Raw genomic sequence first — 15,119 nt, forward strand, 5'->3', positions numbered from 1 at the left:
TAACTATTGATCTGTTTCTCACCCACACCTATCATATCACTTCTGAAGACATGGACTTAACCACAGGAGTCGTATGGATTACTTTTATGCTGCCTTCATATGCATTTTTGAACTTCAAAGTTCTGGTCATTCATTTGCATTGTATGGACCTATACAGAGCTGAAATAAAATCTTTGTTTGTGTTTAGTAAAAGAAAGAAAGTCTCACGCATCTGGGATAACATGAGTGTGAGTAAATGATGACAGAACTTTCATTTTTGGGTGAACTATCCCTTTAAGAATGTTTAACTTGAATCAAAGCAGTAAATTTAGCTAATTCCCTAGGTTAACATTTTATTTTTTAGTGTATCGGATTTTGACCTGATCCAACCTTCATTGGTGTAACTTAAGGTTGGTTGAGACAAATTAAATAATATTTTTTACTTCATTTAATTTAGACATGGCTACATAAAGGAAAATCTTTAGGTTATTTTTTTGGGTTAACATTTTATTCACTGTTCATTGAATTATATCTTTCACAACACATTTGCTTTTGTCATATTTGTCCATTTTTTTATGTTTATTTTGTTTATTGTTTTGATGTTGTATGCTGCACTGCTGGTCAGGTCTCTCGTAAAAGAGACTTACCTCGCAAAACAATGTTCAATAAATAAAGTAAGCAAAAGAAAAGGAATAAAAAACTTTTATTTTTATATTAGAAAATAATGTTCATTAAAGCAGAACAAATGTTGATCGATCATTCAGTAAAACTGCGCTGTCTGTGAACACCATTTTCATCACACATTTCTGCTTTTTCCTTGGTGTGTAGTTTGCTGTGAATTGTACATGCACCTGAGACACATGAGCACTTCCACTACTGAATCATTCACTGTGAAGAAGACTGGTGACTCAAGCTAGCACTTCCCTCTCCATTCAGAGGTAGGCAAACCAGGCGAGAGAGCACAGATGGAGATGAGGAGTCATGGAAGGCTCTTTATACGTTTGATTAATAAGGAGTGTGACAATAATAATGAACCACTCAGTGTGGAATATTTTGCATATACAGATATATATATATAGGTAATACATAGCATGAAAGAAAATACTGTATAGTGGTTCTAGTTGTGACACAGAGAATTTGCTATACTGTAGCACTTGGGCAAACAAATAAACACACACCAAAAAAAACAAAACAATGCAGTAAAGGTCAACAAGTCAGGCAGGGGGCAATTATGAAGGCAGATTTTAACCATATTTTAAACTGTGATTAGGGTAAATTATATTTTGGGGTAAGTTGTTACATTTTTATTAAGACAAGTTGTCATGCATTTTAAATGTTATAAATCTAAAACATTTATTAATTACAATAATGTTTAGGCCAAAACATGGTTTGATATTTTTGTACATTAGCTACCCCATTCAATGTAATAACTTCCCCCCATGTTGTCATCACAAAAGGTCTAGCTGTTTAAGGAAAAAAAATGTCCTGCACAATAATGGTGGGAATGTTATCTAGCTTTTTCGTACCCAAGACTTTCCGGAATGTGCCTGTATAGGAATTGACTTTCAAAAACAAACTTACCATAAGAAATATTCTCTGGACTAAAAAAAAACAACTGTGACAACTTGCCCCATCTCCCCTATCTGAATGTGATTGCGTATTTTATTTGGCGGGGGAAGGAAAGATAGATGGGAGATTATGTTACTATGTTGCATAATTCTAGCAATCAAAAAGGGCAAAGTTGTATGTCCTTACATGCTTCATATCGATGGTATCGACACTTGACTTACTCAGTGTTCGATGAGTAATGCCTTTTCTCACTCCACGTGTATTTGTTTAGGGAAAGACGGCGGCTCCCGCGAACGAAATTGAATTGCTCTCTACGAAAAAAGCTAATGGTGAGGAATGATATTTTCATTTCTCTATACTTAAATCATTTAAATGATTACGATGTCTGTCAAATATCAAATGCAGATCTGCCATGTAAAGTAATGTCGCGATAGATCTACGTGAATACATGCTAACTGACACAATGAAAATAGCGTCCTATAAAATATATATTACTGTCACTTTATATAATATTCTTAGAAATGTCCTAAAGTAAAATAGCCGTTAACTGAACGTACTTGCCAACATTTAAAGGAGACCTGGCTAGTTGTCACAGGGGGGGGAGTTAGTGTCTAACTGTATGGTTTTGATTTAAAGGTCCGGTGACAGAAATACTTTTTCTCAAGTAGTGATTAAAACGCATAGTTCAAAGCTGTCATAACATGGATATGGATAATGATTTGTTCAAAATAAAACCACACTCGCAAGGGTCAACTACTGTATATAAAAATAAAGATAGATTTGAACAGAATGGTTAAACTGTTCTCTTAGGAAGTTTTTTCTCATAAATGTCAGGTTGTGACTTGTGTGTTTCTTATGCTTTTATTTTGTACAATATTATAATCAATTACACATTCTGTTAACCTAAACAATAGTTTGATATTCTATGTTACCTTTCCCTTTTTGCTTTTTTTATTAGTTGTATTTATAATATAACTAATATAAATAGTATAATTTAAATATTATTTAGTATTTCAAATGTAGGTGTTTTCATCAAATTAAGTGTTGTTACAGTGGGTTCCCATATATATATATATATATATATATATATATATATATATATATATATATATATATATATATTTATATATATATATATATATATTAGGGCTGTTGATTTAACACGTTAATTCAGTAGGATTTATTTGATAGAAAATAACTCGTAAAAAAAAATAATGCTATTAATCGCAATGCCCCTGGACCATAATAAGGAAGAATCCTGAGAAATGCAAGCTTGTAGTACCACCTGTTTACTCTAGAGGGCAGTAAGTGAAACTTCAGCTGTATGGGCAACACGCAGTTTACCGTGAACAAAACAGCAGGCAGCACAACACAAACATGTGTTATGTTCTTGCATTCAAAACACTATGTTTATGACGCAACGCACCAGAGATACTACACAAGCATCTGTCTGACACAGGTGTACATTGACAGGTCCTTAAACAAGCCCTCATAATTAATCTCCAACTGATTGACAAATTCACTTGTGAAATGGATTGCTGTGAACTATATGCCAATGATTGGCTTATGTTCAATTATATGGTAGTAAACAATACATAGTATTCTAAAGCCACTTTTTGTATTGTCTTATCAATAATGAACTCTTCTGCCACAATAATGTAATGCATTTTAATTATCTGAATATTTTTTTATTATATAACCCTAACACTATACTAGGGCTGGGCGATATGGCCAAAATTGTTATAATGATAATCTTTTTCATATTGTTCGATATCGATATTTATCACGATATACATTTACACATTGCACTTTCTTTTTTTTATTTCAAAGCTGACGGAAGAAAAGAAGAAAAAATTAATTCTAAAAAGTCAAAATAGTATCTACAAAACTGCACAGGCGGTCCAGAGACGGCCAAAACAGTTGGGTCTGTGGGATCTTTTACCAATTTTACCGTTTATCAATTAAAAATGAATGTTAAAAGATCATCTGTTTGTTCTGAAGCATAGTGACAGCAGTCCAGTATTTGTTGGAATATTTTTACATTAAAATGAAATATTTTTTATATTTCTTTAGATTCAGATACCCAAGTATGGGGCATAGAATCCATTGTGACTGTGGAATGATGCTGAATGTGGGTTCAGGGGTGTCCTGAGGGAAAATTTAGAAAACGTTTTAAAAAAATGTAAAAAACATTTGTATATTTTCATTAAAGTAAGAGACTAGTCTACTGTCACGATTCACTGTTGTCTGGCCTGTGTTTCTCTCCTGTCATCTGTTCCCGGACTACACTTCCCATAATTCCCTGCTCTCATCTCTGCCAGCTGTCCTTCATTGTCCTCACCTGTGTTTCATTTAGTCATTATCCTTTGTGTATTTAAGCCCTGTTGTTTGATCATTCGTGGTCAGTTGACCTCTCGTGTGTTTCCTGTATTTTTCCCACCGTGGATGTTTTCTTTGTTCCTGCGTTTGCCTGTTATTTTTATTTTGTTTATCTTTCCATTAAAATCCATAGCCGCACTTAGATCCAGCTCTCTTGACTTTTTTCCTAACGTTACATCTACCAACTAGTAATTTTAGTTTTTCCTTATCCATTGCAGACATCTAATTAATTTTCACAAAATTAGAACAGAAATAATTTTGTATATTATTAAAGGCTCGTAACATGCTGATTAATAAAGATACATTTAGAAGGGAAAAACATTATGGTCTAAAAGGTGCTTTGAAACCATGTTAACCCTCTGGGGTCGACGGACCCACCGGCGCGTCCTGCTGGATATTTTCGTCATTACAGCGGAAACAACTTAAGATACTCCGTCATTTTTGGGTATACAGATAAGAGTAAGACATCATTAGAAACTATAGAAGGTCTGCTTTTATTTGTGTACACTCATGTAAAGCAGTCAATGGAAAGGTGGAGGCGAGAACCGGCTTGTCAATACAAATATTACTTTTAATAATAAACTTAAACAGACAACAAACACACACACGACGGACATGTCCGTAAACTCTCTCTTCCGCACAATCCTCCGCAGTTGACCGGGTGTGTATGATCACGACCCGGCTCCACCCTCCGCCCTGCCACATTCCTCCCTCGTTCTCTCAGGCAGGGGAGCCCCTGGCATGACGTACACCCCCCCCTCTTTCCCTGGGGAGGGGCGTGCCTTTTTGCCCCGTCTGCCGGCAGGTCATCCCAGTCTACCTGGACGAGGGAGGGGACAAATTTTCTCCTGCAATGTAATCTGTATGAAACAAAGCGATGTACATGTTTCAGCTGGCTGAGCTCATTATAGCTAATTTGATCACACCCACCAGCAGAGCGCACCATTCATACGGTAATGTGCTGAGATGATCAAGGGAAAGGGTAAATGCCCCCGACGGTGAGGTTTAATGTAAACACAACACAACTCAACTTTTCTGCATATTAGTAACGATACACAGGCGATCAAACTCCTGGATATTAAGGAAGAGTTAACATTTTCCTCAGAAGAAGAGCGGGACTCCGATGAACTTTTGTATTTGGAAGAGAGACTTGATCCAGCCGAGGATACAATTTCGGATGAGTAAGTCATTTAGTTTTCATTAGTTGACATGCTATTTTATATAAACTATTGGGACTGTTTCCAGACTTTCCAGCCAGGATTCAGAGTATTGACATTTGAAAAATGTCCTAATAAGCAAGTTTTAGTTACATATAAAGGCTGTTTCAGCTGAAGCAGGTATTTAAATTGTATGCTGTATGATATAAATATGATATGCAATATGATATTAAAATAATATGAATGTTTAGATTATATTTTAACTAGTGTTTATGCTGCCTCATTGTCATCAACAAAGCTTGTGCTTGAAAATATGTGTTCAGGTTAAATTAGTAAAATACACTTTAAATATGCCCATTTTCGAAAATCAGCATATTATAATGATTTCTGAAGGATTGTGACACTGAAGACTGCAGTAATGATGCTTAAAATTCAGCTTTAACCACAAATTGCATTTTACAATATATTGAAATAGAAAACTGTTCTTTTAAATTGTAAAAATAGTTCAAAATATCACCCTTCATAATAAGGCCATATAACACATAATAAATATTTGTCCACAAGATTTTTGAGAACTGGATCTTGTTTTTGCTACAAAATGATGTGAAAACCATCCTGATCACTCATTCATACAAAACAATATAGTAATTGAACTTTTGTAAGACAATTCTAGTGTTGAAAGGTAATATGCGAGGAGGTGTGAACGATCATGAATATTGAGGTAATTTACACCTGAAGAGACAAAAGACCCCTCCCTTGGGCCTATCAATGAGGGATAGAAAATGAATGTGAGGAGACTAAATGATCAAAATCAAGTTTTAAGTTAAAAGAAGTAATCTGACTATACATTTGTTTGTGCAGTTAACATATAATTATGTGTATTCTGAATGTATTCCTTACTCCATAGGAAATTATTTGTCATTTTGAAATGCATGTATAAAACCACTCACAAGGCTCACAGTCATATATGTAGCCTTGTAAAAGCTGTTATATTCTTATATTATTTACTAATACCTTTTTATGGCAAATTATATTATTAGCATAACATTTGAGTTAAAATAAAAAAATGTACATGAAATATACGTGAATAGTTAAACCTGCTTTGTCTCCCTGTGTGAAAAATCTGATGATCTTTATTGTACCAGTGTAACCGGTCCTGCTCGACCTGCTCCGAGCGGGATTCGAACCGGCATCAGCTGCATGGGAGGCAGGTGCGTCAATGAGGAGACTAAAAACTACAGCCCATAGCTTCAGTAGCTAGTGTGCCCTTTCGAGGCCAGGGGAGTGTAGTTTACACACAATGCACAGCACGTACCAACTGGCTCCCATTACACTCACCCCCCTAAACACCTGGGTAATGGCACCGCTACAACCGTCCTGCTCGAACCGCTCCGAGCGGGATTCAAACCGTCGTCAGCCAGCATGTGAGACGGGTGTACTAACGAGGAGGCTAAAGGCTACAGCCCCTTTTGTCAGTCGCTAGTGCGCCTCTTGAGGCCAGGGAAGTAAGGTTTACATCTACCGCACAGCTATCACTTACCAAGCTCCTGTTACACAAACATGATTTGCGAATTTAGAAGAGCATCTTACATGCTTCAATTGTCTTCAAATCTGACCTTTTGTGCATAGGAGTTAACATGGGTAATTGTCACAAATTTGCTGACATTTCATTAGTGACATAGTGAAATAGTCACAAGAATGACAGATATGTTAACAAATTCAATGAATTTGAAAAGAAAACTGTTTGTTTGAGGGTTCTTTCCATCACTTTGTCTAAAATCCATAAGATGGATTGAAGCAGGGTTCTGTGTACATTCCGTGTACAAGCCTTTATTTAACCGGATTCACACATAGCTTAGGCTTACATTACAAAAGTTATATCTGTCACAGCCTTCAAAATAAATGGATGTCAATGACATATACTCATTCTGTTGACAGCTAACCTCTGTCCTATCGGCTCACTGATTGATTTGTAAAATAATACTTTTTACTTCTGAGAAAATATTGTCAGGACTTCCATTCATTGTGCCCATGATAGGCTATAGCATATTTGAAATTTCTGTAAAAATAAGATGTTTACGGCAGTGGCTCAGGTGATAGAGCGGGTTGGCGGTTCCATTCCTGGCCCACATGACTCCACATGCCAAAGTGTCCTTGGGCAAGACACTGAACCCCAAGTTCAGCTAGCGTTGCATGGCAGCTTTGCAATCATTGGTGTGTGAGTGTGTGTGTGTGAATGGGTGAATGATTTACAGTGTTAAAGCACTTTGAAAACCGCTAAGGTTAAAAAGCACTGTATAAGTGCAGACCATTTACCATTCAAACAATCACCTAAGTCCAAGTTTTGAACTTTTTCACACCATTTGTGCTGCAGATATGAATGATACTGCGCCAGTATCAACATTTTTGCAGCAACATATACTGCTATCCAGCACCATCATAAACAACACTTATATTGTGTTTTAAATGTAGTGAGGGGTCCGAGAAGTGTGGCCAATCAGATTCCAGATTACAACCTCAAAGATCCAGAGCTCAACGAGGCCTTTAAAGCTTTGCTTGCTAACTACAACTTTGAGATCCACAAAACAGTATGGAGGGTACGACAAGCTAAAGCTAAGAGGGGTGGGTAAGTATATTTTAAACCTGCTTGTTGAAAATGAACGGGGCAACTTCAAAGATGTAACCTAATATTGGGGTACCAGATGCAAATGTTTAAAGAGTTAGTCACTGAAAATTCCATAGACATTTAGGAGGGACATGCTCCAAATATTCAGATTAGAATTTGATCATGGGTTTTCAGTGACTGATTGTTTTTAATATTTGTTCCACTAATCTCGGAAATGTGGTTACATTCTTGGAATTGCCTCTTTTGTAGAAGTAGGCAACTACACAAATGTTTGTGCTAAGTAGTTTGACTGCCTCAAATGGGAGGAATGCAGTATTTCATGGTCTTAGGCTAGGCTTACAGCTTCTTGTAGATCATCAAGATCTAGATAATTAAGCAGCCTTAAAGTTACAGCAGAGATGTATAATTTTATTTTGTGTTTGCAGGAAAATGCAGCAGCATATTTTAATGTATATCTCCATGTTATTGGATTTTATGAGAGCATACATGGCTGCTTTACATAGATGAATGTTCTGCACTACAAAGTTATTTTAGTACTTACACCAGCGTGTTACTTGCTATGGATAGAGTCAAGCAAACTGAAAACCCTAAGAGATTTCTACTGGCATAAATAAAAAAAAATAAAAAAAATTGTAACTTGTAACTCCTGGTCCTCATGGTGTTCTTTTGGAGCAAAATACATTTAAAAGCTTTAAATTGCTGCAGAGGGCTGCTGTAAACCAGCCGGGGAATGTTTGTTTAATTTATGATGTTATTTAATGGGTATAATTACCTAATTTTATCAGGACTTTGCTTCTGCAAAATGGTGAAGATTTGTGGCCATTATCTTATTAACCATCAACTGCCCTACTTACATTTACATTTATGCATTTGGCAGACTTCAGACCACAGCAGGTTGACATGCATGCTCAAGATAGTGACATGGTATTTGATTTGTATTTAGATTTATAAAATGGATTAAAAATGTGGAGTGGTGGTGGTGTAGTAGTGGTCTAAGCACATAACTGGTAATCTGGTGATCAGAAGGATGCTGGTTCGAGCCCCACTGCCACCACCATTATGTCCTTGAGCAAGGTACTTAACTCCAGGTTGCTCCAGGGGGATTGTCCTTGTAATATGGGCTGTGTAAGTCGCTTTGGATAAAAGCGTCTGCCAAATGCTTAAATGTAAATGTAAATCAAACATGCTTCAATAAAATGTCTAAAATAAGTTGATGACCCTCATGCCCTCTGATGGTGCTATTGGTGTGTCATTTTAGAGGAATTATGCAAATAACGTAACAGTATGAACACTCCCCAAAAATTGTGTTGAACCTAATTTGCATAACACAATTCCCCATTTTACAGGCCAGTTCTGAGTATTTGGTTGTGAGATGCAGATTAAATATGGTTTAATCTGTGTCCATATTAGACCGATGTTTAGTCTCTTTATGCTATGTGGACTGTTTTGTATGAAAGTACTGTATGTTATATCCTCTGTGGTGACTTCCATAAATGGTGTTTGCTAAGATGCTGTCAGATTGGTGTGAAATTATTCCCTTCGGAACACAACACTTTTGGCTCATTTTAAACCGCTCTAATGAGATGTCATACAGATTCTTAATGAGATTTAAGCAATTATAAGTGGTCAAGACTTTTTCCCAGGGTTGTTAATATACCAGTAGGCTAGAGTTTGCTTAACCCTTATATTGTGTTCCAGTCAAAACAGACTGATTCACTTTTTTTTTTTCTGAAAACTATAGTTTATTTTCTCCAGATGGAATAAAATTCCATGACTTTATTCACACATATTATCTGAACACAAATTTTATTTGAGATAAATTTAATAAAATTGAGTTTTATTTAACTTATTACACCTGTGGTGTTCCCAGTCTAAAGTGACAGGTCATTGGAAATAAATGGATTAGAATACAAAATACAGATATAGTAAGTGTTCAGGTGCATCCCAATCCTTTAGATGGGCACATATGTATTTGCACACACAAAGTCCTCCGACATGTACACACACACACACACACACACACACACACACACACACACACACACACACACACACACACAAAACCTGTTTTGAGTGCTCTTTAGTGCATCGTTTTGCATGTACACTCTTTGAGGATTTCAAAATCTACTTATCATATTATGTTGTGTTTTGGCTTGTTTGAATCAGGATAGTCTGCTGTAATTTACAGTATGTCGTTGTCTGGCAGACATGGCAACTTACACTGTTCATGTATCCTAAAAGAGTTTTTTTTATTTGACATTTCAGTTATCTTTCATCGAGACCTAACGTGCATCCACAGGCATTTAACATCTGCTATATTATTTTGTGCAATCTGGCAACCATGCATGGAAGTGCGCTCTTTCTAGCACTCACTTTTCACTTTGGACAAACTTAGCGATCTCTAGTGCTATATTCTGCTCATGGAAAAATGTGATACTGCCACTCTGTGTCCATTCTTCATTCTTGATGAACTTTAATCAAATATAAACATAGTTCTCGGCATCATAGACTACAAAGGGGTAATCACTGACAGTCGAGCAAAAGCCAGCAATAGACAAATATGTATTTTTAATTTGTGCAATTTAGAAATGTTGAAGAAATTTACAGGTTCATTATTTTATTTTGGGGGTTTACATGCTTTAATGTAAAAAAAACACATTATATTTCATTTAACTAACCCAACTCATCCTGGCCTCGGCTATGACTGCGTTTGTTTGAGGGCCGGCCAAAGTAGCCCTTAGGTGGGCATTATGCAAATGTTTAACATAGTGATGTAGATACTTTACAGAAGAAATGGCTGGACTGCAATCCAACCGTGTCATGTAGTTTTTGAGCAGTGTTGTCTGTGGGAGAGAATAACTCAATTTTATGTAGACTTTGTGCTTTGAAACTTTGCAGACCTTTTACGTGCACAAAGAGCTGTAACACACTAAAGTAAAGAAATGTAAAATCCCAAAAAGCATACTAAGGCTTCTTTAAAACAGACCCCTGATTGAGAGCATGTTCAATTGAATAATAAATGACAAAGGAAGTAGAGATGGTAAAATAAACAATTAATTTCTTTAAAAAAAAATCTTAAAATCTTTATTCAGTTTTTAAAAATACAATAAAAATTTATGCCTGATAGAAAAGTATCTACCTTAGTAGAGCAAAACAATATTTTAGGCAATTGCAGAATAGTCCTATTATTCATATATGCACTTTAGAAAATTTAGTACAAAACTAGTTCTTGGCTGAAAAGGTACAAGAACAAAATCAATGCAGAACACTGTATCTCAAAAGGAGTATAATGTGGCCCCTTATTCACTACTTAAATGCCTGATGTGGCCTCTTTACTAAAATAGTTGCCCACTCCTGGTCTATGTTATGTGTATATGTTTTTTTGTCAGAAACATGACAAAAAGGCAGTCCTGTTTATTATATTTAGTTTTGTCAGTGGGAATTTCATACACTATTACTGTATTGTGAAACAAATTTGCACATTTCCAACAATATATAACACATGGTTAACAAAATCTTTATGTTTCTACCAACTATACCAACAACTATAATTGCTGTGATAACAAATGTGCAAATTATGAGAACAAAATGGTTCTACTTTGTCAGAAAATTAAAAAGCATTATTTAATAATTGTTAGGATCAGCTATATGAATTGTTAAGTCCAGATTCTAAGCTTTAAAATGACACCTATTTTGTTATTTATTTCAAATACACCTATATTCATTCCATAATTATATTTATTTAAACTTTTTCTGCATGGAGTGCCTTCCTCTAGCCCGGTATAAGCACAGAAAATTAATCCTTTATCAATAAAACATATATTTTTTTTAAATATGTTAAAAAAGAATATGTTCATAATTACTAAAAAAGAAATTGACAAAAAGATCTAATGTAACATATGTGGATAATATATGCAATATGATAGATTTATTAACAATCTTAGTAGGCCAGTTTTGAATGAAAAACACAAGGTAATAATTTTAGCTCTTCTCTCAGTTTGTAAAAACAATTTAAAACTTGTTTTGACAGTTATGCATTTACAATTGAATTCTATGGGGCAACCATACTTTTAAGTGCCATAGATGCTGTTGATAGAGGTTAACTTGTATTTAACTTGGAATATTACTTTAATTGGAAAAAACATGTCTAATGCATGTACTATAACTCCTAAAACTAACCTCTGAGAATTTCATCACAGCAGAAAGAATGTGGGTGAAATCATCTAGCAGCATTCTAATCCTATTATTTGTGCCGCATCATTTATCAATATGCAGACGTAATCCTCATTTAGTTTAATACGTCCAGTCAAGAGCGGTTTAATTTCTGCATTGATGATGAATTGACTCCGCTTAAAGTAGGCATGAAACTGAAGTTGCGACCGACTTTACTTCCGTATTGTTACTTATTTCTGACTGAAACGGTTTATCGAACAAGAAAAAAATGTTGGGTGGCGATTTTATTTATGATCACCTCTTCAATTCAGGTGTGAAATGTCTCGAACACAACTGGGAATTCGCTGTTTGTCCTCCTCATTTTAAATGTAAATTCAAGCCAGCTGACCCGTAACCAAGGAAGTTAAGGAATGATAGTTTTGAAGGAAAACAGACGACAATGCACATTTCCATCTTCACCAACATGCGATTGATGCTTCGTTAAACTCTATGCAAGGTTGTGGTATTTATAAGCAAGGGTCAGGGTTTAAGTGGATTAAATGATTGGAGAACTGCTGCATACGTCACCAGAGAGAAGTCTGTCGTTTTACCGGAAGATTGAGTTATGAAATTTAGATTTTAGATTACGAGATTACGAAAATGTAATAAAAATAAATAATATGCATTTATCAATCACTCACAATCAGATCAATAACATACAATTAGAAAATAAGTAAGGTGAATTTTCATTTCATGCTGACTTTAAATGCTTAATCTTGGGTGCCGTGGCTTCGATTTTTGGGTCACGATCCACCAACCCTTTGACTGTTTTTTGGATTTGGTTATTTAGCCTGTGCTCCTAATCTATCATAACCATTGCGATGACCATGGACTGTGAGCAAAACATGTTATACCAATGACACTGTCCCTAAGATGTCGTGTACCAGTGAATTCTCAACATTCCGATTCTAAGAACTGTCATCACTGTGTGACCTTTCGTGCTTCTGGGCTTCTAATTGGACCATGTACGTCTATCTTGATTTTGCCACTCTTAAGAGATGAACTGCTCTCACCCCAACCCCAGACTCACTCACTCACTCTTTGTCTGTGCACCACTTTTTTTACGCAGGCTTGTTCCTAGGGCCTGTCACAGCATGCCTCATGTGTCGCTGTAGTAGAGGTGTCAATGTGTCTTAAGAAGAGACCATTAATCAAGGTTGAGTAAAATGAGAAAGAAAAAAGTTGTTTAAAAAAAAAAATGGCTGTTGCCATGTTGACAAGTTAGTCAATGACTAACAGGCCGTGTACCTCTTAAGGAAACCAGTTTCAGACAGACTTCCAAGTTGGTCTACATGACTATGACAAAATTAATAATGGTTGATTAGTTCCCTTGATATTGTAATTGTGATGAATATCGAATAATAGCATTTACAATAAAATATAAAAAATGTTCCTGAATTACATTTGCTTTACACATCAGTAAATTAAGATATTGTGTAAATGGTCTACTTCACTCTTAACAGCATAAAAAAACAAACTTTTATTCATATACTGAATAAATTATACACAGAATGAGATTAATGCTATTATATATGCTGCCTTCAAAATCTGACTAAATGAAAGCATCTTTGACAGGATATTACTGACAGCAGGTTAAAGTTCTTAAGCTGTGTGATGGCCGACAACGTGGCCCCCTTTTAGTACATTGCATTATTCAATATTTTGTTACAGACCACTTTATATACATTTCATAATAATGACAGACACAGATTTGGTTCATTACATTCACTTTATTTATTATTTACACTTTTATCATACATGACTGGGTTGGGTGCACACTATCCAGTTGTCATTGGTATATTGTGTTAATGTTGATTTCTTTTGAGTTTAAGTTAATGGAGGTCCATTCCATTAAAGGAAGGGCTGGCGTCAGCGGCTGCCATTTTATGCTGTTGGGTTTATCCATTTTGTTGATTAGCAAAAGGGGTGTATGATTGATTATGTTAGTTTTGTTTATTATTCTATTTTACATTTTGTTTATTATAATTATTTGAGTAGGTTATTTTATGACCTCTTTATTGATCATTTTGGAGTTAATTACTTTATTTTTTTGTAATTGTCTTAAGTGATGATTGTGGGGTCCCCTGTAAGTGTTTAATGGACTAGTCCTTTGTATATATAAGTTCTCCATGTGTGTCATTGGGAGGTCATGTTGGTTGGGTTGGTTTGATTTGATTTCTGTTAAGTTTGGTCCTGTTTAGTTGACCCCTTTCTTTATGGGCCCAAGACCTGACTTTATTTTCATTCAGTTTTTCAATTATTTGATTTTGTAACTTTAGTTTTTTTATGTTTAATAAATTATTTTTGGTTGGAAATCCTGTGTCCTTTGCCCTTGACTGCTTGGTCCCTCACAAGCTGAAATAAGTTTGTGCTTACCGGAATTCAAACCACTGCCCCCAGTGGCTGAGGCTGGAAGTGTTGTTGAACATATAAGATCCCGTTTCTGGGTGAGTGTCATCAAAAGAGAGTTCTAAACCTGTTGTTTTTAGTTATAAATTATGATTTACAGTCAACATCAGGAATGCATATTTTATTAACCATACACCGTAACCTAAACCCTAAACCTAATTGTCAGTGCAGTAAAAATGTAATCTTTGAGGGGAAATGCAATATCGTAATCATGCTCATTGTTGTTTGTGACATGATTACTTGTTTTCTACATGAACAGAATCTGTGTCACTGAGGCTGCTTGCGCATCAAGCTATTAGTCGCGCCACTGGGAAAGGTAAACATATTTTAATTGATGCAGAAATGTCTAGTGGGAGATGCTGCTTGTCAGTAACTCTGCAGAATGTGTACGATTTCAGAACAGAACATTAGGTAGAAAGATTTTTGAGTGCCCGCATGATCATGTTGAATATTGTGTAAATATTGGATTTGGATGTGCCTTATTGTCTCCTTACCTCTGTGTACTACCTTAAGAAAATATACAGACATAAAGCAGAACAAATTAAGATCCTTCTATTGGCTTCAGGATATTTGGACACATGTCTTCTAGTACAATAAAGAATGTGTCTATGGAGGCCAGACCTACAACGATGCAGAGTCTTCAATAACTTAAAATCCAAATAATGTGGAACAGCCACAGAAATGCCAAATTTAAAGTCTCCATTGATGTGAATGACAGCAGACAAATATTTGATGTGCTGAATATGTTAGCAGGTGGCTTGTGCTGAGTACTTTCAGGGGAATTGGAG

General features: G+C 35.6%; 1 pseudogene; it reads left to right on the forward strand.

Annotated features, from left to right (window-relative positions):
* Positions 1-15,119, forward strand: part of LOC127629500 (2-(3-amino-3-carboxypropyl)histidine synthase subunit 1-like) — a 121,300-nt pseudogene that overhangs the window by 1,042 nt on the left and 105,139 nt on the right.

This window comes from Xyrauchen texanus, chromosome 36 (genome assembly GCF_025860055.1).
Source record: "Xyrauchen texanus isolate HMW12.3.18 chromosome 36, RBS_HiC_50CHRs, whole genome shotgun sequence".
NCBI classification, from domain to species: Eukaryota; Metazoa; Chordata; class Actinopteri; order Cypriniformes; family Catostomidae; genus Xyrauchen; species Xyrauchen texanus.